The 26,193-nt window shown below is 39.6% G+C and overlaps 1 pseudogene; it reads right to left on the reverse strand.

Annotated features, from left to right (window-relative positions):
- Nucleotides 1–5,612: 5,612 nt before the first annotated feature.
- Nucleotides 5,613–7,995, reverse strand: LOC149148054 (uncharacterized; annotated as a pseudogene).
- Nucleotides 7,996–26,193: the final 18,198 nt, after the last annotated feature.

Raw genomic sequence — 26,193 nt, forward strand, 5'->3', positions numbered from 1 at the left:
CAAATAGCTTCATTAGTAAAAGTCATAGAAGAGAGGATTACAACCACTTGGTCTGACCCAGTGCAATCCTCCTAGCTTGAAAGCCCTCTTCACCTCACACAAATCAAGATCACCCAACAATGTCTTCAAAGAGAAACCAACAACACCTCTTTGCAAATTACCAAATTCCAACCTCTGGATCTCTTGGATGAGGGATCCATTTATAGATATTTGCAGGGGTGTGAGTCAGCTTCTGGGATTTTTATTAGTGTCATCTCTCTGATAGTTCCTGGTTCCACATGGAGATTTTAGATCTCTTACTCATCCCTGGGCGAACTCAGAGAGGCAAGTGTCAAATGAGCAGTTTCTAGAAGATTCTCTAGGTTTCCACCTAGCAAACTGCTTGTTCCATTTTTTTGCCCTCGCTCATCGCACCCTATGAAATGGATTTCCAATATGCATCGCACTTTTTGCATGTGGCAGGTGAGATGCATCGCACCTTTAGCACTGGGTAGTCTGTATGGTCCTACTTTGACCAGTTCTGAGTAGATTTTCATGGAAAACTTTTGGGAGGTGATGTAATCAGCTGACCTTTCTCCTTTAGGGTATGAAACAACACTTTTAGGGACTTAGAAGCCCTTGGTTTATGGACATATTTTATTGGGGTTTCAGTGCCCAAATATGTCTATAACACCCGCAACCCCTTGCGTGGAGGGGTGTACAGTCTTCTTGGGGTATACATTCGGCTTAAACAACCTTTGAATACAGAAGATAATCAGGCTCCACACCTAACAATCTCCCACTTGGAGACTGATTATAGCAACACCACTACTACTTCATTTGCTAGACAATGGCTCCACTTTGGACCTGGCTATTTCTCATCTTCTTCATCATACTTGAAGACCAATTGAAACTGAGCAGATTCTTAGTTTCTCCCTGGTTACAACTTTTGTTAACATATTTGCAGGATTCTGGCTAGTGTGTATCTTTTCCAGCTTCAACTGTCCATCTTCCAATGCTGACCGTATGAAATGGTACTTGAGTTGTATATGTTTAGTCTTGGAATGAAATGCAGAGTCCTTTGCAAGATGTATAGCACTCTGGTTATCACTTTATAACCTGCCCAACTCTTGCTTCTTACCCAATTCATCCAGAAACCTTTGTAACCAAATCATTTCTTTACTAGCCCCTGTAGCGGCAATATACTCTGCTTCTGTTGTTGAAAGTGCACCGACACATTGGATTTTTAAACCCAACTGATAGTTGTTCCACCTACAGTAAATATATATCCTGTAGTGCTCCTCCTGTTATCACTTTCACCTACCATACCTCCATCAACATATCCCTGTAGAGTAATGTTTGAACCACCAAAGCATAATGCTTGATTTTTGGTACCTCTCAAATACATGAGAATCCACTTCACCGCCATCCAATGTTCTTTTCGTGGATTGTTCATGTACCTGCTTACAACTCCCACTGCATGTGCAATATCAGGCCTTGTGCAGACCATTGCATGCATTAAGCTTCCAACTGCTGATGCATATGGAACTTTAGACATATGAGCCATTTCTTCCTGAGTCTTGGGGACATGCCTCATTACTTAATTTGAAATGGCTAGCCAAAGCTATACTAATTGGTTTTGCATTCTACATATTAAACCTTTTCAGCACCTTTTCTATGCACTCACTTTGAGACAATGTTAATTTGCGATTCTTCATGTCTCTAGTTATTCTCACACCAAGGATTTGTTTTGCAGCACCCAAATCCTTCATTGCAAATGAGTTTTCCAATTTCCTTTTGAGCACATCTATTTCCTGCATGTTAAAACCTACAATAAGCATGTCATCTACATACAATAACAATATAATATAGCTACCATCATTTTTCCTTTTGAGATAAACACAATGGTCAGAGTGACATCTAGTATAACCTTGTTCAGACATAAACCTGTCAAATTTTAGATACCACTGCCTTGGAGCCTGCTTTAAGCTATAAAAGCTCTTCTTCAACCTACACACTAGTTCCTCCTTCCCTTTTACCTCATATCCTTGTGGCTGCTGCACATATATCTCTTCCTCCAAATCCCCATGGAGAAAGGTTGTCTTTACATCTAACTGCTCAAGATGAAAATCTTCAGCTGCTACTAGACTTAGAATAGTTCTGATTGAAGTCATTTTCGCAACAGGAGAAAATATCTCATCAAAGTATATACCCTTTTTTTGTGCAAACCATTTCACCCCAAGTCTAGATTTATACCTTTTTCTACCTCCATCTTCTTCCTTCAACTTGTAAACCTATCTATTCTGCAATTTTGTTTTACCTACAGGAAACCTGACTAAGTCCCAAGTCTGGTTATGTGCTAAGAACTCCATCTCTTCTTTCATGGCTTGCTCCCACTTCTTCCTGGTTTCTACCTACACTGCTTCTTCATAACATTCTGGTTCGCCAAAATTAGTCAACAATACATAATATAATGAAGGAGAGTATTGTTCAAGGGGTCTACTTATCCTGGTAGATCTTCTAACATCTCTTTCAGGTGTTTGAAGTACTTGTTGCTATTGCAGTTGTTGTTCTAGCTGTTGATAATTATGATTTTCAGGCACCATCACTTTTCCTGTGATATTTTCAAGCACTGTGTATTCTCTATTTTCTTTTTCCTATTGCTTTTCCTACAACTGATTCTTATACAAGACCTTTTCATTGAATATTACATCTCTGCTCCTAATGATTTTGTGATTTTCATAATCATATAACCGATAACCAAAATCATTAACACCATATCCAATAAAGGTACATTTCTTTGATTTTGCATCAAGCTTTTTTCTATTTTCTTTGTTAATGTGGACAAAGGCTTCACAACCAAAAGTCTTTAAAAATGAGTAGTTTACCTTTTTACCTATCCATGCCTCCTCTGGAATACCACCATCCAAGGAACTTGAAGGCCTGCTATTTATTAGATAAATAGCAATGTCTAAAACATCTGTCCAAAATTGTAAAGGCAATCCTGCATGCAATCTCATGCACCTTGCATGCTCCATGATTGTCCTGTTCATCCTTTCTGACACGCCATGTTTTTGTGGTGTTCTTGGAACTGTCTTCTCTCTGTGAATTCCATTCTCTGAACAGTACCTATCAAACACTTTGCTACAATATTCACCTCCATTGTCTGATCTGAGACACTTCAACCTTTTCCCTGCCTCATTTTCAACCAAAGCTTTCCATTTCTTGAAAGTATCAAATACATCAGATTTATTTCAAATACACTAAATCTAGGTTTTTCTGGTTGCATCATCAATAAAAGTAACGTAATAACAAGAGCCACCAAGATATGATACCTGAGCAGGTCCCCATACATCTGTATGCACAAGCTCTAATTTTTTGCTCTTCTTTCCTTTCCCAACTCTAAGGAATCTGACTCTCTTCTGTTTTCCATAAACACAATTTTCACAGAATTTTAAATCAACATGCTTCAAACCTGGCAAAAAATTTATTGAGTGAAGAATCTACATCCCCTTCTCACTCATGTGCCTAAGCCTATGATGCCACAATTTTGTATCCTCTCCTGTGTTATGTTAAAGCATTAACAGAATTAGAAATACCATTTCATAAATACAATGTACCAACCTTTTCTCCTTTCACTATTACCAGGGATCCTTTAGTGACCTTCCAGGTTTTATCTGTGAAAGTACTTTTGCAACCTTCACCTCCCAACTGCCCTGTTGAAATCAGATTTTTCTTTAGATCTAGAACATGCCTTACCTCCTTCAATAGCCATTTATTTCCATTCTACTGTTTTATGAAAACTATACCCATTCCAATGATTTTACAGGGTTTATCATCACCCAATCAAACCTATCCAAAATCTCCTCGAACATATCCATGAAAATGTTTCCTATCAGCTGTGGCATGGAATGAGACCCCTGAATCTACCACCTAGGAATCTATAATATTTTCGAAAGAAAGAATCAAATCATCTTATAAAACCTCATCTGTCACATTTTCTTCATGATTGTTTTCTTGTTGTGCATCTCCTTCTTTTCCCTTCCGAGATCTACAGTCTTTCTTTAGGTGTCCTTTCTTTCCACATTTCCAGCACACTATCCCCAATCTAGACTTGGATCTGCCTTTTCTTGATTTACTATGATATCCTGAGCTCTTTCCTCTTTCCATTTTTCTTCCCCTAGGCTCTGCACTTAAAGCATTACCCGATGTCTCACCGGAGCTTTTCTGTCACATTTCCTCGCTAAGGATTTCCCCGAGAACATCATCAAACTTTAAAGTACTAGATCCAGAGATAGAGTTACTAATGGCCATAACTAAACCATTCCAAATTTCTAGCAATCAACACAGAAATAAGAGAGCCCTAACTTCATCATAAAAGTTTACCCCTACAGAACTTAACTGACTTGTAACTGTATTAAAATCATTTAAATGTTCTACAACAGATCCACCTTCTGGAATCTTCATATTAAATAAACGCTTCATAAGAAATACCTTATTTGAGGCCAAGGGTTTTTCATATAGTTTGGCCAATGTCGACATTAAACCCTATGTTTTCGTTTCCTTTGAAATATTAAATGCTACCAATGCCACCAGGCACAGTTGTATTGTTCCAAGTGCCTTTCTGTCAAGAATATTCCATTCTGTGTCTGTCATACTTGTCAGCTTCTTTGTCTTTCCACTCAATGGTAGGTACAGATCTCTCTGATATAGATAATCTTCCATCTGCATCTTCCACAGCTAGTAGTTTTGGCTGTTGAATTTTTCGACCCTAAACCTGCCATCTTCCGCCATTGCTCCCACTCGAACCAAGAACCCTTCTCTCCTGCAAGTTTATCAGCCAAATAGACCTTTGGCTCTGATACCAGTTGTTAGAAAATTATATATTACAGAGTTCTGGAACACATAAAATATTACAGAAATATAAACACAGAAAATGCATAAAACAAGAGAGACATAGATATACATGGTTCACCCAGTTTGGGCTACGTCCACGGAGAAATAGCCAGTCCTTCTTTTATTATATTATCCAGCAAACTAAAGAGATACAACCTACAACAGATCTGCTATAACTCCCTTTTCTCTCTCAATCTCCTCTCTCTTCCTCACTCAGAATACAGATATACATAGACACAATACAATTCCCTCATATATAGTGAGGGGTTGCCTTCTAGGGCAAAAAGCCCTAAATTAAACATAACTTCTACCGTCAGATCATCCGCCTAATGAACGGCCTAGATTGACTAGAAATTACTAGACTTTTATAAGGCAATTTTTCATCTATTTTTAGCTTCGAGGGCGCTGCCCCCGAAACCCCCGCCTAGGGACCGCTGGCCCTCGGACCCCCTAGCCGAGGGGGATCGGCCCCCTCGAACCCCCGCTGGGGGGACAAGTCCCCCTTGCATGGAGTGGTGTACAGTCTTCCTGGGGTATACATTCGGTTGAAACAACCTTTGAATACAGAAGATAATCAGGCTCCACACCCAACATGGTCGAGCTAGAGTCCAATAACAAATTCGATCGCTTCCCTCTTTCATGGCATTGTGCTGACCTAGAGCTTATTCCCCTTGTTGTGACATCCATAATGTGATTTCACTTTCTAGGAGCCAAGCGTACTTCAATTGTGAATCAACTTAACATTGTCCCACATTCAATAAATCTTTGGTCCTTCGAAGAGAAACGGTCTCCAATAAAACCACCAATGTTGTGTAGTGTCTACACTGAGTTATATTTCTTTGTTGTAAATCATTTTCCCAATTTGACGGAGTCTCTAACCGCTTCAAATCAGCTGGCTTTACCAAAGCATGACAAAGTGGGCATGTTCTCTCCCTTTCGAACCATTCTGAGACACATTCCTCACAAAATATATGTTTATAACGTAATAATATGGGAGCATTCATTTTCTCCTCGCATATTGCGCACAAGTCTCCAGTAGCAAGAACCTCCTCTATAGTAGCATATGACCCATATCGGACTCCTTTGTGGGATAGTGCCTTCATTGCTGCAAAGAAAGATTTCACCTTCTCCACAATTGATGTCAGCTTAAAGGTACGGTACAACCCTATTGTGAGAGATGAAAACAGACTACCATATTCTTTGTTCAAGAAGAAGCGATACCAAACAGGTGTAGGAAGCAATACATGATAGAGTAACAGAATGTATTCAACCAAAGTCAACATCTAGCCCTGCTTCCGATAGTTACGACCTCAAATATTCTTATAATATATCAAAAGACCACATTAGAAAAAGATTACAGCTTGCTGCACCATTGTATCATTGACCACAATGATGAACAATGCATGCCAAAAGGGTGGTATTGTATTTGGAGGAATCATAACAAGTGGATACAATAGATCATATCTTCTATGCCACCAATAACTCCAACCACATGTAACACAAAAACCAATATGATGTCGATGAGAACTAAAAATGAGTGTAGTCGAGAAACTCTTCAAAGTGAAAGAAGCCCACTGTAACTAGTGTAGGAATCCCAATTGGTACAAGAAATTGTTGCATGGTATAGGAATCTATTGCATGGTGCACGAATATACTACACTATAAAAGAAGGTAAATGGAGGACCAAAGCCTATATAAAGCTACAATCGAACCAATTTTAAACCTGCAACATACAAACATTTACTAATAATGTTTTAATCCTCATAAAACAAGGGAAGTAACGAATATTCTCGAAAATAATCATTTAGCCAAACAAGGGACCAAGTAAGAATAGGACAAAACAAAGGCCCAACACAACCCCTTGGTTCTTGTATCGGCATAAACTTGTACCAATATGCAAGAACCAACCTATAGAAGGCTACAACCTTTACTCATTCTCCAGCTCCTACTAGAAGGGAGTTCCAACCCCTTGATCTAATCACCAGCTACTACTGGTAGGAAGCTTCAACTTCCTCACTGGAGGCTCCAACCCTCAGCATCATCCATGGACCATGTTTCATCAAATTTTTAGACTGGATCCACCTGCTTCAACACATCATAACTTGTAGGCCATGTTTCATCAAATTTTCATACTAGACCCATTAACAACACTTAATATCAATATCAAAAATCAAACTTTAACTCATCACTGCAACACTGTCATTTATCTCTGACACAACTGAATCAATCAATCACTGAAACCCAATCATCAATCATTGAAACTCAATCATTAATCTCTAACATAACTGAAACCCAAATCATTAATATTTGAATCAATCGCTAAATGAAACTTCTGACACAATTGAATCAATCATTGAAAACCCAATCAACCAACACTTAATAAAAATTCAACCAATTAGCTAGAATAGTCATATCACTGTAACCAGTACATAGAATTGAACCCAGAACAATGCATAAACAGCCAGATCCAACTTCAACCTCAAAAATCATATGTCAGAATGTATATGTTACTTCAATGAGGACAACCTGCGTGGATACGCTACTTTCTGTAACTCAACCTACATATACTTCGAAAGATACTGAATCATAAAACTTATAAACCAAAACTGTAACTGTTTCTAATCAACAAGTAACACTAACACTATTCATAACCTCATTCAGCTTCATCATTCAATCAGATTTATTTCAGACATGCTCATTTAACCCAGATCAATCAAGAGGACATCATTCACAGACAACAAAGAAGTAGCATCATTGATCAGATTGATGAGTCATTTATGAACATAAATCCTTCTTACTCAATCAAATAGTTAGACAGAATCAATCTTGTTATACGATTAGTTTAACTTCAGATCTAATGAAGACATCATTGAAAAACCACAATAAAACAAAAACACTGATCAAATGGCTTAGTCATTTCTGAACAACAAGCCCTTCCTCTACATACGCTTCTTGGAAGTGCCGAATCTGCGTGTATGCACACCTTCACCGAGGTGAACCTGCATATAGATCTACAAATAATTACTTATAACTTTGCAGCTTTTCAAGACTTAAGATATACCCATATCATAGCATTTAAAAGATAAAACATGTGTCAGCACTCACATCTAGCCTATCCATTATCATATCATACAATGATAAGTCATTTCAGGTCTCATGATCCTGATCAAACATTGTATCCAAGGGTGCACAAGATGTTTCAAATATATATCATAACCATAGCCCTTACAACACAAAATATACTTCAGATAGAAGTATTCATGAAAAAACCCTTTCACTTGCACATTTATCCCTTTGATCTTCTCCTCCTTATATACTTAGAAACTTTATCAATACCATGCACTAAAACAACACTTAGAACCTATGGTGTTCTTAGATAGGATTAAGTAACCATTATTACACTCCATATTGTGGGCTAATACCATGGTATGGACCCTTTGTATTATTTAACCTTAATTTTCCATCCCATATGCGCTTTTCCTTTTGCAAAACTACATTCATACGTATACGTGCCTTTTATTCTTTGTACCCATGTGTATATGTGACTTGGACTAGGCTAAACAACATATACAACTTAAAACATTATTTTTCCTCAATTCGTTGATTCCAATATGATTCCTCTGAACTGTCATGCATTCTGTCATATCTGTAAACATATCTTGTTAACTTTAAACCTTATCATTCTTCTAAACTAATTCCATTTCATAAAATAGGTTGTCATCAAGGAAAACTCATTAGGTAGGTTGCTATCAAGGACAACAATAACAATCTCCCTGTATCAAACTTCTGATTCTGAGATGTAAACCTTTTACCATCATTTTGTTCTATCATTCTATTTTCTGTGTCACTACTTTGTTACCTATGAATTGACCTGTTACAATGTGAGTTGTCATCATACATCAATTTATCATTTACGAACTAACCTGAGAATACATTTGATTATCATATATGTGGGTTGCCATCAAGGACAACACATAGACCATAATACCAACACAGAGACATGGTCTAAGGAAGTTATGCTTCTTGAATGCTCTTGCAATCTTATTCAAACATGTCAACTTGGAATTTTTTGCTATAAATTTTGTTTTGGGATTTTTTGAACCTTGAAACTAGGAGGATGTAATTAGACTATTATTAGATATTTGTGTTTCAAACTGTGTATGTTATGAAACCAGCTCACAAAAGATAGAAAAGATAGATCAACACCTTAGACTTCAGCCTCTTCAAGGGGGCAACCTCCTTTACATTACACAAATGAATGATTCTTTGATGATTCAGATGACAAAACCTCCTTTCTATATATAGGAGTCTAAGGAGTCACAATATAACCCAGCCGACCTAACAATAATAATATAAAGGCACAAAAATAACAATAGAGGGATTCTATGGGGCATAGTAATAACAATATGGGGATAATAGCAGCACAACAATATTAATAAGGGATACAACTATAATAGTAATGGGGTAATCACTAGTATTATACGGACCTAACATGCCCCTCTCCTTTAAAAAAGTGTTGTCCTCAACGTTTGAGTAGTTCTGGATGCTTCTGTATAAAATTCTCATCCTCCCATGTGGAATCTTTAGTGGATAAGTTCTTCCACTTGATGAGATACTCTGAAATTGATCGATTTCGTAGCTGTCGAGTTCTTATTTCTGTGACTGCTTCTGGTTCCAATATAATTTTCCTTCCTCGTCAAGTCCTGGAAATATTGTTTGAACTGGGAGATTATCGCCTATAACCTTCTTTAAACATGAAACATGGAAAAATGGGTGCACTCGAGAAGCTGCAAGAAGCTCCAATTTGTATGCCATAGTACCAACCTTTTGCAACGCCTTGTAGGGACCATAATACTTTGGTGATAATTTATTATCCTTCTTAGCTTTCTTGAGGGACATTTGTTTATATGGTTGTAGCTGTAGGAATACCCAATCACCTACATCAAAACTTCTTTCACTACGATGTTGATTTGCCTATTGTTTCATTCTATTCTACACCAACACAAGGTTATCCTTTAAGAGTTGGAGGACTTGTTGTTGATGCTCGATGTGATGTTCCGTTGCTTGAACCTTAGAATTTTCTCTTAAATATGATGTGATATATGGTGGCTGATATCCATAAGGTGCCATAAATGGTGTCATTTTTGTTGCTGTATGGAAGGAAGTGTTATACCACCATTCAGTCAGAGGCAACCATTTGACCCATTGTGTCTATTTATCAGATACAAAGCAACGAAGATATCCTTCCAAAAATTTGTTTACTATATCAATTTGCCCATCAGATTGAGGATGATAAGATGAGCTATGAGCTAACTGAGTACCGAGACAAGAAAATAATTCTGTCCAAAATTTCTAGTGAAAATGGGATCTCTGTCACTTACAATAATCTTTGGGTTTCCATGTAGATTTTGAATTGTTTCCATAAATGCAGTAGAAACTATACTGGCTTTAAATGGATGTGATAATGCACAAAAGTGTGCATAATTGGTAAGTCTGTCAACTAACACCATGATGACACTCTTTCCCTCAAACTTGGGTAAACCTGTGATAAAATCCATTGAAACCTCCTCCCAACGTTGGCTTGGAATGGATAAAGGTTGTAATAGACCCAGGGTCTTAATTGTTTCAACTTTATTTTGTTGGAAAACCAAACATTCCACCACAAAATTTTGAATATCTGATTTAAGGCCATCCCAAAAAAAATTCCTTCTTAACCCTGTGGTAAGTTTTTAAAAATCCTGAGTACCCTCCTAATGGAGAAGTGTGAAATTCCATAAGAATCTTTTGTTTGAGTTGGTAATTATTACAGAAGTATAAGCGATCTTTGTACCATAACAAATCATTTTGCCAGCTAAATGTATCAGATGTACTGGAACCTTGTTGTAACTTTCGAATAAGTGCCCACACTTCTTCATCATTCTTCCATTGCTCCCTTGCTTCATTTATCCAATCTGGTTGGATAATAGAAATGGCGCACAACAATGCTTCCACATCCTCATCCTTTCTTGAGAGTGCATATGCCACCACATTTTGCTTCCCTTTTTTGTAGATGATTTAAAAGTCATAACCCAACATCTTTGTGACCCACTTTTGTTGCTCTTCAGAGGATAATCTTTGTTCCAAAGTATTTAAGGTTATCATCATCCGTTTTTACCTTGAAGTGTCTTCCCATTAGGTAGGGTCACCATTTCTTAAGTGCAAGTGGTATTGCCAACATTTCCTTCTCATAAATAGCTTTGTGTAAAAACTTTCCCTTGATTGGATGACTTTCAAAAGCAATGGGTTTTTCATCTTGCATTAAAACAACACCAATTCCATTTCCTGAAGCATCACATTCCACAATAAATGTTTTTGTGAAGTCCGGTGTAGCTAAGACTGGTGCTTGGTACATTGCCTCTTTAAGATGTTCGAAGGCCTTTGTTGCTTCTAGAGTCCATGAAAATGCATCTTTCTTCAATAATGTTGTTACAGGTGTTGCTATTCTCCCATAATTCTTAACAAACATGTGATAATACCTTGTCAACCTGAGAAATCCTCGCAGATGCTTTATGGATGTTGGGATTTTCCATTCCTTAATGGCTTTAATTTTGCAAGGTTCTACCTTAACTCCTTCATGAGACACAATATGACCCAGATATTCCATCTCTTGTACTCCAAAGAAACATTTGGATCTTTTTGCATATAATTGTTTCTCCTCCAATAGTTGTAGCATCCTATCAACATGTTCAACATGATCCTTCCAAGACTTGCTGCAGATTAGTATATCATCAAAAAATACTAACACAAATTTTCTAAGGGTGGGTTTGAAAATAGAATTCATCAAGCCTTGAAATGTAGAAGGTGCATTGGTAAGGCCAAAAGTCATGACCAAAAATTCATAATGACCCTCATGATCTCTAAATGTTGTTTTCGGAATGTCTTGAGTCTTCATTCTGATTTGATGATATCCTGAATGAAGATCCAACTTGGTGAAGTAAATTGATCCATGCAATTCATCCAGTAATTCATCAATGTCAGGAATGGGAAACTTATCTTTAATAGTGATCTTGTTGAGCTCCCTATAATTCGGATACATGCACCCTGATCCATCCTTCTTGTGCACCAATACTACTAGAGCAGAGAAAGAACTTTGACTAGGTTGAATTATACCAACCTCTAACGTTTCTGCAATCATATGTTCAATTTCACTCTTTTGGGCATAGGGATATCAGTATGGCCTGATGTTTGGAGGAACACTTCCTGGAATTAGATGAATAGCATGATCATGATCGTGAATAGGTGGGAGACTTTTGAGAGTCTCAAATACCTTGGAATGATTGTCCAAGACTTTTTGGAGATCTGAAGAAATAGATGATTTTGATGTGGAAACATCTAGCGAACATAATTGTGCAATTACACCTCTTTGTTCCTTTTTTAGAAGCTTTATCATACCGTTAGAGCTAATTATCTTTCCCGGTTTCCATGCAATACCCTTTAATTCAACTTCCTTTCCTTCCACAGAAACTTTCGTGACAAGTTTTTGAAAATTAAAAGCTATTGTACCCAAGGATTGTAGCCATTGGACTCCTAGTACAACATCAGCACCTCCCATTGGAATGGAAAGCATTGGGCTAGTCAATACATATTCTCCCATGGATAGCTTGATATTATGGCACTTTCCAGAGCAATTTATTGTTCCTCCATTTTCAACCATCACTTGACACTCTAGTGCTGGATATAGGAAGCAATTAAATTATTTTGCTACCTTACAATGAATAAAATTGTGGGTACTTCCTGAATCAATCAACACTATTACCTTTCTCTTCTTGATTTGCCCTTATATCTTGATGGTTTGAGGAGCGGTAATTACAGCCAATGCATTACAAGATATGGTTGGATTCATTTCTTCTTTATCTAGGCTTTTTTCTTGGAGTATATCCTCTTCTTTTGACCTTTCTTGCTCCTTTCTTCTTCCTCTTCACAATCTATGTAGAATAATTTCTTCTCAGCACACTTATGACCTTTAGTGTATTTTCTATCACAATTGTAACAAAGCCCTTTTGCTCTTTTCTCTTCCAATCGTTGTGGTGTCAACCTTATAGGTTGTGGAATACTAGGGGCAACAACACTTCCATCTTTATATTTGTCAGTGGTATGCTTCTTGGTTGCCATAATTTTGCTTTCCATTTTTCTTGCTAACCTGAATGCCTTCTCTAATGAATCAGGTTCCCAAAGGCGAACATCATGTTGGATATTATCCTTTAAAGTCCCTATGAACACATCAATCCTATGCTCCTCTGGAATATTTTTTACCCTTATGTTCAATTTTTCGAACTCCTCAATGTGTTCCATTATTGAACCCTTTTGTTTGAGACTTATCAATTGGTTAAAAAAAGTGTTGCTTTTTGTATCCTCATAATGTGTTGTCAACTCTTCTGTAAAAATTGCCTAAGTGATAATTTATTTATGAGAGAAAAGCCATTGATACCATACAAACTAATTTGGTTCCAAATATAAAGTTGCAATACGTACCTTTTCTGTGTTTTGCACATTATTGAGATCGAAAAATTACTCCATCTGTAATATCCATGTTGCGGGATCCTTGCCATCGAACTTTCTCATATCGATTTTTGGAATATAGTGGGTCTTTGATCCAACACTAGAGTCTATGAAATCATGATTAAAATTTCTTTTGTTCTCATCATGAGTTTCCTTTACTACCCTTTCACCATTAGTAAGCATTTATGTAGAAACTTTGTCAAATCTATCTTAAAATCTGTCTTCAAATCTTCCATGCCTGTCTTCAAATCTGTCTTCAAATATATCTTCAAATCATCCATCTTAGCTTCCACATCATTCATCTTAGCTTATACGCCTTTCTTTAAACAATCCATCTTAGCTTCTACATCTTTATTTAAACCATCCATCTTAGATTCTGTTACTTTCTGTGCAAGCGTCACTAGTTGCGCTTGGTCTCATAATTTTGATATATCATGTTGCATTTCTTCCTCTTCTTCATGAGTCATGCTAGAGCTTTCAAGTTGCTTACTAGGTGTTTTGATTTTCTTTACTTGGGGCATCTATTACCGATAATAATTCATTACTATGCCCTTTGAATTCCTTCAAACTAATTTTTCAAACCAAGCTTATGCAAAAATTTAAAAAAAGCTACACACCCTTTTTCACTTTGTAGGAGCTTGATATTGAATCTGATGTATCTTTGTAATTTTGGATCATTCAGTTCTAAAATTGCAACTTGCAGTAGCCCTCTACGTCCTCTTTATAATTCCACCAGTCTTAACCAAATTGGATTCTCCAAGGAAGAGTTATGCCAAATCTCCCACAGTGACCTGATTATAGACTAGTTCAGTAGAGCGAACTTGTACGACATGCCACATGTCACTGTTTTGACCTTTGGGTTTGAAAAACATATACAAGATACTACAGTCCGTCCACTTTCTATAACTTCTTACAAAATTTCAATCCAATGCTCAGAGAGAAATTTATGACGATTTTCCCCGGGTCACCTATTTCGAATATAATTCAGGGGCCTGCAAAAAGACCAACCTCCTTAGATCATATCTCCACAGATATAGTGTGAAAAGCTCTGAAATTTGGACCCGAGGTTTAGTGCGATTTCTTCTCAAATGAGTTTTTTTTTTCACTTCTGAAACATCGCAGAAAAAAATGTTATAGTGAAAATGCCATGATGACCTATTTTGAGCAGTGAAACCCTAGAATCCAAAGCTCTGATACCAAATGTTATGAAACTAGCTCACAAAAGATAGAAAAGATAGATCAAAGCCTTAGAATTCAACCTCTTCGAGGGGAAACATCCTTTACATTACATAAATAAATCATTCTTTGATGATTCAAATGAGAAAACCTCCTTTCCATATATAGGAGTCTAAGGAGTCACAATATAACCCAGCTGACCTAACAGTAATAATATAAAGGCGCAAAAATAATAATAGAGGGATTAGATGGGGCACAGTAATAACAATATGGGACAATAGGGGCACAACAATATTAATAAGGGATACAAGTACAATAGTAATGGAGTAATCACTAGTATTATAGGGACCTAACAGTGTACATTTGTGCACTATAATTTCATAGATATGCTTTAAGGAATTCAATCTTCCTTAATTCTCTCAAAATATTCTTCAAATATGTTAGCTATCGATTTTTTCTATAAATTCTAATATGTTTTGGATTTTGAAACATGGAGGGTATAGATAGAATATTGTCATCTAGCTATGTATCAAATTACATACGTTGGTTCACTATAATTTCATAGATATGCAATAGAGAATTGAGGCTTCTTGAATGCTTCTAAGATATTATTCAAATATGTAAACTGTTATTTTTCTATATATATTTCTCTCTAATGTTTCACAGTCTAAAATCAAGAGGAGACAAAGAAGAGATCTCAAGTTACTTCTGATAGAAATTTTAGACCTTCTTTTGCTATAATTTCATAGATATAATATGAGGAATATAATGCTCCGCTTGACATTTTTTCTATCTTTCCTTTTGAGATGTTTCATTTTGTGAAATTTGGATGAGAGAAAAATAGATCTCAAGGCACATATGATAGAAATTTCACACATTTCCTTTCTATAATTTTGGACATATGATATGAGGAAGTTGATATTTCTTAATGATCTTGAAACATGCTTTAAATAGGTCAAATTGGCATTTTTTCTATAAATTTATTTTTGAGATGTTTTAGACTGTGATATTTGGATGAGACAGAGAGGAGCTCTCTATGTATCTATGGTAGAAATTTCAAAATCAAATTTGCAAAATTGGATATGTGGAAGGTTGTACAAATTCATTCTTTGACAAAGTACAAAAGAAATAGGTTTTTGGAAAAGTAGAACTAATTAAGGAAGAAGCAGCAGGTTGCCCTCGTGAAGGAAAAAGTAACTAACAAACCTAATGAATGTAGAAGCAACAAATAGACTTGGTGAAAGCAGAATTAGCTAACATACATAGTGAAGTAAGAAGAACTATTGAGGTAGGTTGGTTCCTACAAATATTTGTTTTAGTGGGAATTGGTGTCTTCTGTAATTTGGTGCCTAGAAATCTTGTAGTAGTGGGATTAGTATCTCTTGTAGGTGGTCCCTACAAATCTTACAATGGTGGGTATTGGTATCTCCTATACGTTGGTTCCTGTAAAAAAAGAAAGGGGATTGGTGTCTCTTATAGGTTAGTTCCTACAAATAAACATAAGGGATTGATGTCTCATGTAGGTTGGTGCGTACAAATTGATGTAACATTAGGTTGGTGCTTACAATGTATTTCGTATATAGAAGTTTTTTGGTTTTCTCTTGCAATATTTTCCACATATATACCATGTTACCTGTTCAGAATTTGAGATTTATGTTTTAAGATGAATAATTTTTTAAATAAGTAAAAAATTATCATTATGTTGATTCATCCCCCTCTCAGTATAATTGTGAATCCAACAATTACATCCCTCTCCCCCCATTCCCCCATATCTCTTTATATCTCTCTCTTACTTCCCCATCCCTCTCTCCATGTTCCCCCATATATGTATCCATCCTAATTATCTCTCTCTCTCTCCTCCAATATGTCTCCCTCCTCCTCCTCCTCATCTCTCTCTCTCTCTATTCCTACCATATATGTCTCCCTCCTAGATCCATGCCTTTCTCCCCCATCTCCCCTACTTCCTTCTCTCGCTCTCTCTATCTCTCTATCCCCCTCTCTTTTATCCCTATCTCCCTCTCTCTGCCCCCCCCCCCCCCCCCGCCCATTTATATCTCCCTCCTACAACCCTCTCTCTCTCTCTCTCTCTCTCTCTCTCTCTCTCTCTCTCTCACTATTTGTTTTCCTATCTCCCCCCACTCTAATGCATACACTCTCTCTATTTCCCTCCCTTTTTCCATCTATATCCCTTTTCCTAACAATATCTCCCCATCACTCCCTTTCCCCTATTCCTTGTTCTCTATCTCTCACCATCCCTTTCTCTCTCTCCCCCTTCCCTAATTCCACTTCTCTCTTCCTTCCCCCATATCTCTCTTGCTCTCATCCCCGCCTTATGTCTCCCTTTACCCCCCCCACCCTGCACGTGTCCATATGCTCTCTCTCTCTCTCTCTCTCTCTCTCTCTCTCTCTCTCTCTCTCCATATGTCTCCGTATTAGTATATATATCTCCCTTTCCCTATTTCCTAATCTCTCTTTTTTTGTCTTTATGTATCTATTCCTTCCCCCATATATCCCCCCTCTTTGTATGTCTCACTCATATATCCCTATTTTATCTCTCCCCTTTTATTTCTCCACTTACATTTCTCTCTCCCTCTATCTCTCTCTCTCTCTCTCTCTCTCTCTCTCTCTCTCTCTCTACACATATATCCCTTTATCTCTCCCTATCTCTCCTTCCCTCCCTCCACCCTCTCCCATGTCTCCTTTTCTCCCTCCCTTTACATCTCGCACTATCAATTTCTCCCTCCCTCCCCTACATCTCCCCCATATATCCCTCTCCCTCTTTTATTCCCTAATCCTCCACTCTTTGTCTCTCACTTTGTCTCTTTCTCCCCCTAACTCTCCCCACTACCTCTATCTCTCCATATGCCTCCCTCTCTATCTCTCTATGTTTGTCTCTTATATCCCTTTCTCTCTCTCCCCCCTTTCCCCCATCTATATCCTTTTCCCCCCTCCCCGTCTCTCTCATCTCTCCCTCTCTACATGTGTGTGCATGTTTGTGTGTCTGCCTAGTACATCCACATCTCTCTCCCCCTAACTCTCCACCTTTCCCTTAATCCCTCTCTCTTTCTAACCTACCTTCCCTCTTTTTCCCTCTATATCCATCCCTCTCTCTCCTCCCTGCATGTTTCCCTCCTAGATGTTGGGTGTGGAGCCTGATTATCTTTTGTATTCAAAGGTGTCAACGAGATGTATAACCCAAGAAGATTGTACACCCCTCCATGCGGGGGGGACTTGTCCCCCTCGCGGGGTTCGAGGGGGCCAATCGCCCCTAGCTGGGGGGTCCGGGGGCCAGTGGTCATTCTTGGCATTATGATTCGGATATGGCTCTATGTTACAGATGTTGTACTTGATGGCAACACCCTCAAGTGGCAATGCTCTGATCTGGCTGTCAAAATGTAGGAAATTAAGAAGTACGCAGGAGAACAGTTCAGAAGATGCGTACACGCAGGTACACCGTGAAGGGACCGCGGCTAGATACGCAGGTAACCTGTTCAGAAGGTGCGTACCCCCAGTTTCACTTACTTCAAGGTAGAGAAGCGCGTTCACGTGGGGTTTCCTATGTTTGGCCTGTGGTATTTATCCCGCCACTCTTGGTTCTATGGTTTTGGCCCGTGGTATTATTTTATATTATTATTATTATTATTAAGCCCCATGTTTTTGGGCCCCTGGTATTGGTTATCTATGGTATTGATCCATGATTTTAGGAGGAGCTTACTATTGTGGGGGAAAGTATCCAACTCGGAATGACCCTAACCCACTCTAAGGGTGACAGTTCCTTAGCAACAGCTGAAAGCAAAGCTATCTAAAGTTTCTTCTTTATGACATGCAAGAGATAAAAAGGATAGATCCACTTACCGATGTCTTGCACAAATGGTCGATCCTATCTCCTTTGTTTGCCGCTTGCTCCCAGCTCCAAGTCTTTTCACGGGCCCAGCTACACGAGATCCTGCAAATAAGACAAGAAAAGGAAACTACAAGAGGCATGCATGTATAAATGATTCAAGGATTAGCATAAATCAAAGACGCAAGTAAGACAATCCATCTTTGAAACACATGCGAATAGAAGAACCTCAAATGCTTTATTAATATATGGAAGTAAGGTTCAGGCGGTGATACAACCATGAGAGGTCCAATCCAGCATCACCTTCCCGACGGAGAGAAATCTCTTCTTCACCTCCCTCAAGCAATCACCCAATACTCTCAACTGCAAACCAACAACGATTCTTTGCACTGAATTCCGCCCTCCAGATCCCATGGGATGAGATCCTTATATAGAGTTTTGGAGTGAAGATAAGCCAGCTTGATGTGTGACTTGTTGTCCTCTTCATCTCCAGTTGTTCTTCAGTTCTTCACTTGGAGTTTCTGTCTTCCACTTGGAGTTTTAGAAGCTCTTAACTCATCATTAGGCGAATCTTATGATCAAGTGTCTTTCTGGAAGCTTCCTGGGCACTGGCACTTTGAGAAAAAGATTCCTCCACATGTCCAAGTACGCTCAACGCAGGTAGCCTTTGTTCTACCTGCTATGCAACGCAGGTAGCCTTTGTTGCACCTGCTATGCAGCGCAGGTAGCCTTTGGAGCAGCTGCTTTGATCTAGAATTGACCTGTTTTTGAGTGTTTTTCAGTGGAGAACTGATTTGTAGTGCTGTGGTTTGCTGACCTTGTTCCTCTAAGGGTAAGAACAACTTGTTTAGGGACTTTGGATCCCTTAGATTATTGACATTTCATGCTCTATGCTGTAAGGCACAAAAATGTCTATAACAGTTGCCCCCTAAAGTATGAGGTCGTTTATCGGGTGAAATGCTTTATTAGGAGGATCCGAAGTTCATTCAAATCGTCGCGAGGTGACCTGTAACAAAATACAATACAATACATTATCTTTTCATACTTTCTTTTCATGATCTAGCTGATGCGGGCATTTCCCATGATCAGCTTTATAAATACATTTGTCGTACATAAACGGACGATCGTCTGATAAGAGACGGATAATTCTCTGCTTTTAATTATCATCCTTTTAGTAGGATAATCATCTGCTGCACATGTCTATGTTTTTATCTCCTGAATATATATCGCAGCCCGGATGGATGAAACTAGATCCGGGGTCTTCAAACATGTCCGATCTTCACTTTAGTACAAGTCGATCCATGTGAGAATTTCTTGAAGTCGAACATGGAAAGACATCACTTGATTACCAGTCAATAATGTAAACTATTAACAAGCGCGAGAGGAATCACCGATAATGATGATGACCCTCAAGGTACTGCAGCACAATTCACGTGGTGTGAATATAGGATCTGACGTCGAACACCACGCAAAGTCTCCTGGTCGAAGGTCCTTAATGTATACCTATCGCCGGGAGTGAGAAACTTGCCATTGAGGCATGCAAGCTTCAAAGTACTGAGGGGGTGTTCCTAGATCAACTTCTTGGATAATGAGCTGATGTCGACAAGAAGTGATCCGTCAAAGGAGGGCCTTAATGAATCCCACATCAGTGACACGGAACAGAGCTAGTGATGATTGGTGAAAACGATCTGTGAAATATGATTGAGGGTGGCGGTCATGGAAGGATGAAAGATGATGTACGGTAGTGGATGGGACCCGGTTGACACTTTCTGAATGACATCTCTTGAACATATAACGACACTAATGAGATGGATCGGTAGCATTACCCCATGTATGGATGGTATGGCGAGACCATGGTGAAGGGACCGGTGAATGATAATAACCCAACCCGATATTTATGGAGGCAAAAGTGTCATGTTCAAGAGCGACTTGCTACCATTAAGCTTTGAGGTTCTTCCCAATTTTTCCCCAGTCATTTCTGACCAGTACCTCTTTATTTTTGTCAAGCTTGAGGAGGATAACATATGCTTGATCTATAACCTGCCCTTCGGGCAAGCCCATCGCTATGTTTTAACGAGCCTAGCGATAGGGAAACTCGTTCTTGTCTAAAGACAAGTTTGTCGCTATCTAATATTTCTAACGAGCCCAGCGACAAAGACAACTCGGTCCTTTTCATTTTTAGAGAGTCTGAAAAGTGTAAATAAAGTAAACTCCAGGGGTCCTTTTTCGTCATCTAATCCCTTAAGTCCGAAAAAGTATAAAACAATACAAAAGGGATGAATGTTCGATATCTTTATCGAGCCGAACCAGACAAGCGCTCGATCTTTTTGTGCAATAATCCCTCAGGTCCAAAAAGATTAAAATCTAGAGGAGGGATAGCTCTTCTGGTCCTTTTAACGAGCTGGAAGGCCGAAACTCGGCAAACTTTTCATATTTTACGAGTCAGTGAAAAGAGCTCAAAGAAGACTCGTCTTTTGAGGAACGAGTGATAAACAGGGATAGCAACAGATTCCAGGTACAGGTTGGAATTTTCCAATCACGGCAGTGTCACAAGGATGGCTAGGTGAAATCACTCTTCGCAGCTGTTCCTCAAAATAGGTAAACAATCAAGTGGATGTGAATGATCGGCCAAATGACAAGTGGAGGTGACGGTGCACAAACACGACCAAGGCTTTTATGGCTGATGAATTTACGGTCTCAAATGGTTATTTACCGGTTCATTTTTTCTGAATGAGCTTGAACACTGGGGGGAAGCATGCTCACAAGCTTACGTTTATTTTTTAACGAGCATGAATTTCCGCATTAAAACTGCTCGGATCTTGCGTTTATTTTTTAACGAGCATGAACTTTTCCAAAACTGCTCGTTCTTACCAGTCATAATGTAGAAAGGTCTCATGGAAGATTCCTATTTTTTAGAGAGCTTTCATCTCCCTATGCATTGCTCCATATCCTCTTTTTGTGCAAGCCAGGTATCGACTTATCTACGGGTTAGTGGGTTAGTTCTACCTAAAACTAAAAGTCGCCTATGCTTGCCTTCCAAGAGGTTTGCATGCCCCCAGGTGTAAGTCTAATTTCAAGGTTACCCCTCAATTTGCAGGTAAAACAAATTGTTCTACCGGGAGAGGCCTACCTCTTTCTGGTTACCCAAAGAATGGTTTTATTTGCTGTCGCAAATGAAACTCTTTCTTTGGCAATGTCTATCATTAGGTTACACAAAGATGGTTACAATCTGTTGCAGCAAATAGCATCTCTTTCTTTGGGGGCTGCCCCTACTTATCCTTTAAAACATTTGTTTTAATGGGTGAGGCTGGCCTTTTACCCAAAGATGGTACCTACTTGCTGCCGCAAACGGATCCCCTTCTTTGATGGAGCCTACCTATCTAGACAAAGGTGAATGACTTTTGTCAAACAAGTAACCTTGACAGAAGAATCCTATTCTAGAACAACCCCACTCCTAACAGCCCCTTCTGAGATTCCCAGTCTCTCTTTGTCTTCTTGTCCTTCTTCTCCACGAAGATGGCTCAGAGGAAGATTCACAAAGATGAAGGAGGGGACGGGGTACGGACTAGTCATATTCTTCCGCGGAAATTCTACTTTACACCCAAGGTTTCTTCTGCCTCCAGAGCAGACCAGGATGCATGCCCCCTGGGTTCCGGCCTTCCTTTCCCGAATCACTCGCCTTCATCAGGAAGAAGAACCGGAGGTAGAGACCTTTCTTGATCAAAGAGACCATTGAGGATGGGTATGTGACTATTTGCGATGCGTGATCCCGGAAGTGAAAGTTGGTCTACGAGCTTGACCATCCTTCCTTCGTATGGAAAACACATAATTCGAAAGAGCGAGGAGACTATTGCTTCCATGCAATATATGTAGTCTCGTCCAAGGAGTAGGTTATAATCCAAGGGTCCTTGGACGACCATCAAATTCATCTTGACAGCCTTCCCTTTCAGTGCAATAGGCACATTAGGTAGAATCCCTAATGGTCGACTGGTTCCTCTGTCAAAACCCGAGAGATTTCTTGTCTCAGGCAAAAACGTCGGGCAACCCAGTGCTTTCCAAGCAATAGAGGACAGGATACTCACAGATGCCCCTTCATCAATGATAGTTCCAGCCATCACCATTTTGTATATTTGGACTATAATTTGTAAAGTTTTGTAGATGTTCTATGCTAAGAGCAATTTCACTTTTCTCACAGCAATCATACAAGTAGATAAGCAAAATGCAGATAGAACATATAAGCAGATCTTACAGAAGACAAATCAGAAACAAGAAAAATGTATGTGTTCGTTTCGGCGGTCAACAGGATGCTTCAACCAGCAAAGTCTCCTTTGGTCAGCCAGCCCAGCATGTGTCACAACAACCCTCCAACCAGTAGATGAGTCAACCCAAGTCAGTTCTACAAAATTCAACGCTGTCCTGAAAAGTCAACGCAGGGGCAGCAAGCTAAAAGTCAATGCAGCAGCAAAACGGTCAACCCTTTGACCTCGATTTTTGTGCCAGGTAGTACGGCCTTCAAAAATCGAACCTCCCACAAGTTTTCAGCTTGTTTGGACCAAGCGTTGACCAAAGTCAACGCTGGTCAAACTTCTGCGAAACCCTAGCAGCAGAAAAATCCTCTTCGTCCTTCCCACGTGTGGCTGAAATTCGTCCTCCAGGTAGCTCGTACTTTTTAGGATGAGAGAGGAAGATGTGAGTTGTGTTGTGATCAAATTCTCTCCAACTTTTCCTGTATATATATATCCATCAATGAGGGTGTGTGACACATCTGTTGGGCATGTGAGCCTACATTACAAAACTGGCTGACCTTGCACATATAATTTATTAAGAATAATAAATTCAAAATATAAGTTCTGCTCATCGGATTAAGACTATTTTTATATGGATTTTACACCTCTCAAAAAGAGGAATCCAACAAAAATATTAGCCTCTTAATCTGAGCATCAAAACATGGAGTTTGGACCTAGTTTTCCAAATTTAACACTCCCTCTCAACTAGGGAGAACTCCATCTATTAGTGCAATTAACATCGTGAGTCATCCCGCCGAAACTTGCTTTGCTGGCTTCTTTATTTCAGAACAGAAGTGGGTCAGTCACAAAGACATCATTCCCCGACTGACATAATTAGTCCAGAGGTCCCAGACCTCACAAATCTTGATCCCAGATCAAGTGGTTGGACCATGCCATCCTAGATAGAGAGTACGGCAATCTCTGATGCGTCCATCAGTCTTTGCTAATAGTCTCTAGCTTTTCCACACCTCATTGGCCAAATGAGAGGTACTTCCCATGAGCCCTGAACTCAATGGGTAGGATGCATACGGGGCACAGATTAAATGAGTGGCGAACCAGCTCAATAATCACAAGGGTGGGGCAGAAGCATTATGAGTGCTTATAGCTCCGAGAAGTTATCCCCAAAGCCCCCCAGAGCTCCCAGAGCTCATCCTCCAATAGCACCCACATCATAGGGTCTTTCCACGACACCAAGACTCTCACGGAAGGTTAGGAACTTGACCTTCCCCAGGGGCTTAGTGAGAATATCCGCGACCTGCTCATCAGTTCCTATATGATCGAGCCTTACGGCGCCTCGCTGTACCATATCCCGGATAAAGTGGTACATGATATCAATATGCTTGGATCGGTCGTGGAACACAGGATTCTCAGTCATACGAATCCCACTCTGATTATCACAGAGTATTACAGTGGTATCTAGCACATGTTGGAACAGCTCACTAAAGAGCTTCCTCAACCAAACTGCTTCACAACAAGCCATACTAGCAGCAATGTATTCGGCCTCCGCGGTGCTCAAAGCCACCGACTTCTGCTTCCTGCTCATCCATGAGATCGAAGCAGAACCAAGATTGAAACAGCATCCAGATGTGCTCTTACGATCGACCACACTGCCAGCCCAATCGGCATCAGTATATCCCCGGAGTATCACACTCCCGGCAGTGTATCTCAGCCCATGGTTTATCGTGCCCCGAAGATATCTCAAAAGATTCTTGGCACCAACCCAGTGAAAATGATGAGGCTCAACCATCTGTTGACTCAAAGTATTCACTGCAAAACATATGTCCGGACGGGTGTTCACTAAGAACATCAAAGCTCCTATGAGTTGACGATACTCAGTAGGATTGGTCAAGATAGGCCCTGCAGCGCTGCCACTCAACTTCTTAAAGTTGAGTTCCATTGGTGTCGACACGGACTTACAGTCCACCATCCCAAATCTTTCCAGAAGCTTCACAATATACTTTCCTTGAGAAAGGAAAATCTCTCCAGGTCTCTGCCAGACCTCCAAGCCTAGGAAATAGTGCATCAGTCCTAGGTCTTTCATCTCGAACTCAGCAGCAAGCTCCCTCTTACATTGATGAATGAGAGGGTCATCACCTGTTAGGAAGAGGTCGTCCACATACAGCACTAGAATGAGAGGCTTTCCTTCCTCAACCTTAAAGTAAAGGTTTGAATCAGCATTGCTTCGAGTGAAGCCCAGCTTCATCAAGTAACTATCCATCCTCTCATACCAAGCTCTGGGTGCTTGCTTTAACCCATAGAGGGCTTTCTTCAACCTGTAGACATAAGTGTCTCGATCTTGAACTTCAAATCCCAGAGGTTGTTCTACATACACCTCTTCCTTTATTGCACCATGCAGAAAAGCGGTCTTGACATCCATCTGATGAAGACTCCATCCTTGCGTAGCAGCAAGGGCTATGATGGATCAGATGGTGGTATATCGAGCCACAGGTGCAAATATATCGTCATAGTCAATTCCTTCCTTTTGAGAGAAGCCACGGGCAACAAATCTTGCCTTAAACTTTTCAGCACTCCCATCAGATCCATGTTTAATCTTGTAGAGCCATTTAGCGGTGACAACAGATTTGTCCTTCGGTCTCGGGACCACATCCCAGACATCATTCTTCATAATAGCCTCATATTCTTCATGCATAGCATCCTTCCAGACTTGATGCTTGATGGCTTCTTCAAAAGATCCAGGTTCAGATTGTATAATAGTACTCATGGCAGCTAGATACCCTTGGTATCTACACGGCTTCTTGCTTTCTCGGAATGTTCCCCTTGGGGCAGCATGACCCTCAGCATCTTCGAGGGTGTCCCTGAGCCATGATGGCCTCTTTCCTAGAGAAGGGGAAGGATCAATAGGGTCCATTGGCCCTTCAACATCAGGCATAGTCTCATCCTGGGGTTCTTCCAGATTTCCAGGTCTTTCTTCATGGTTTTCTTCAGATCTAGGAAGATCTACTACTTTCTTCAGGGAAGCATCTTCGTCAAAAGTGACATCATGGCTTATCTCTACTTCCCTTTGACCAGGTACATAGACTCTATATGCCTTAGAAGTCTCACTATAGCCCACAAACATTCCTTTCTTCCCAGTAGCATCCAGCTTACTTCTCTTTTCTTTCGGCACATGAAAATAGACAGGACATCCAAAAATTCTAAAATGTGAGACATCAGGTTTCTTACCAGAGAAAACCTCTTCGAGAGTTTTGGAGTCCAAAGCGGAATGAGGGCATCGGTTTTGAATGTACACAGCAGTATTTGCAGCTTCTCCCCACATAAACTTTGGAAGACCCTAGTCACATAGCATGGCACGGGCAGCTTCCACAATAGTCCTATTCTTGCGTTCAGCAACACCATTCTGCTCAGGAGTATATGCAGTGGTAGTCTCCCTCTTAATGCCAGCTTCTCTGCAAAATTCTTTGAACTCATTTGACTCATATTCAGTGCCATTGTCAGTCCTCAAAATCTTGATCTTCT

The sequence above is a fragment of the Pinus tabuliformis genome, chromosome 9 (assembly GCF_031772625.1).
Source record: "Pinus tabuliformis cultivar Carrire ecotype Pingquan chromosome 9, CPIR1, whole genome shotgun sequence".
NCBI classification, from domain to species: domain Eukaryota; kingdom Viridiplantae; phylum Streptophyta; class Pinopsida; order Pinales; family Pinaceae; genus Pinus; species Pinus tabuliformis.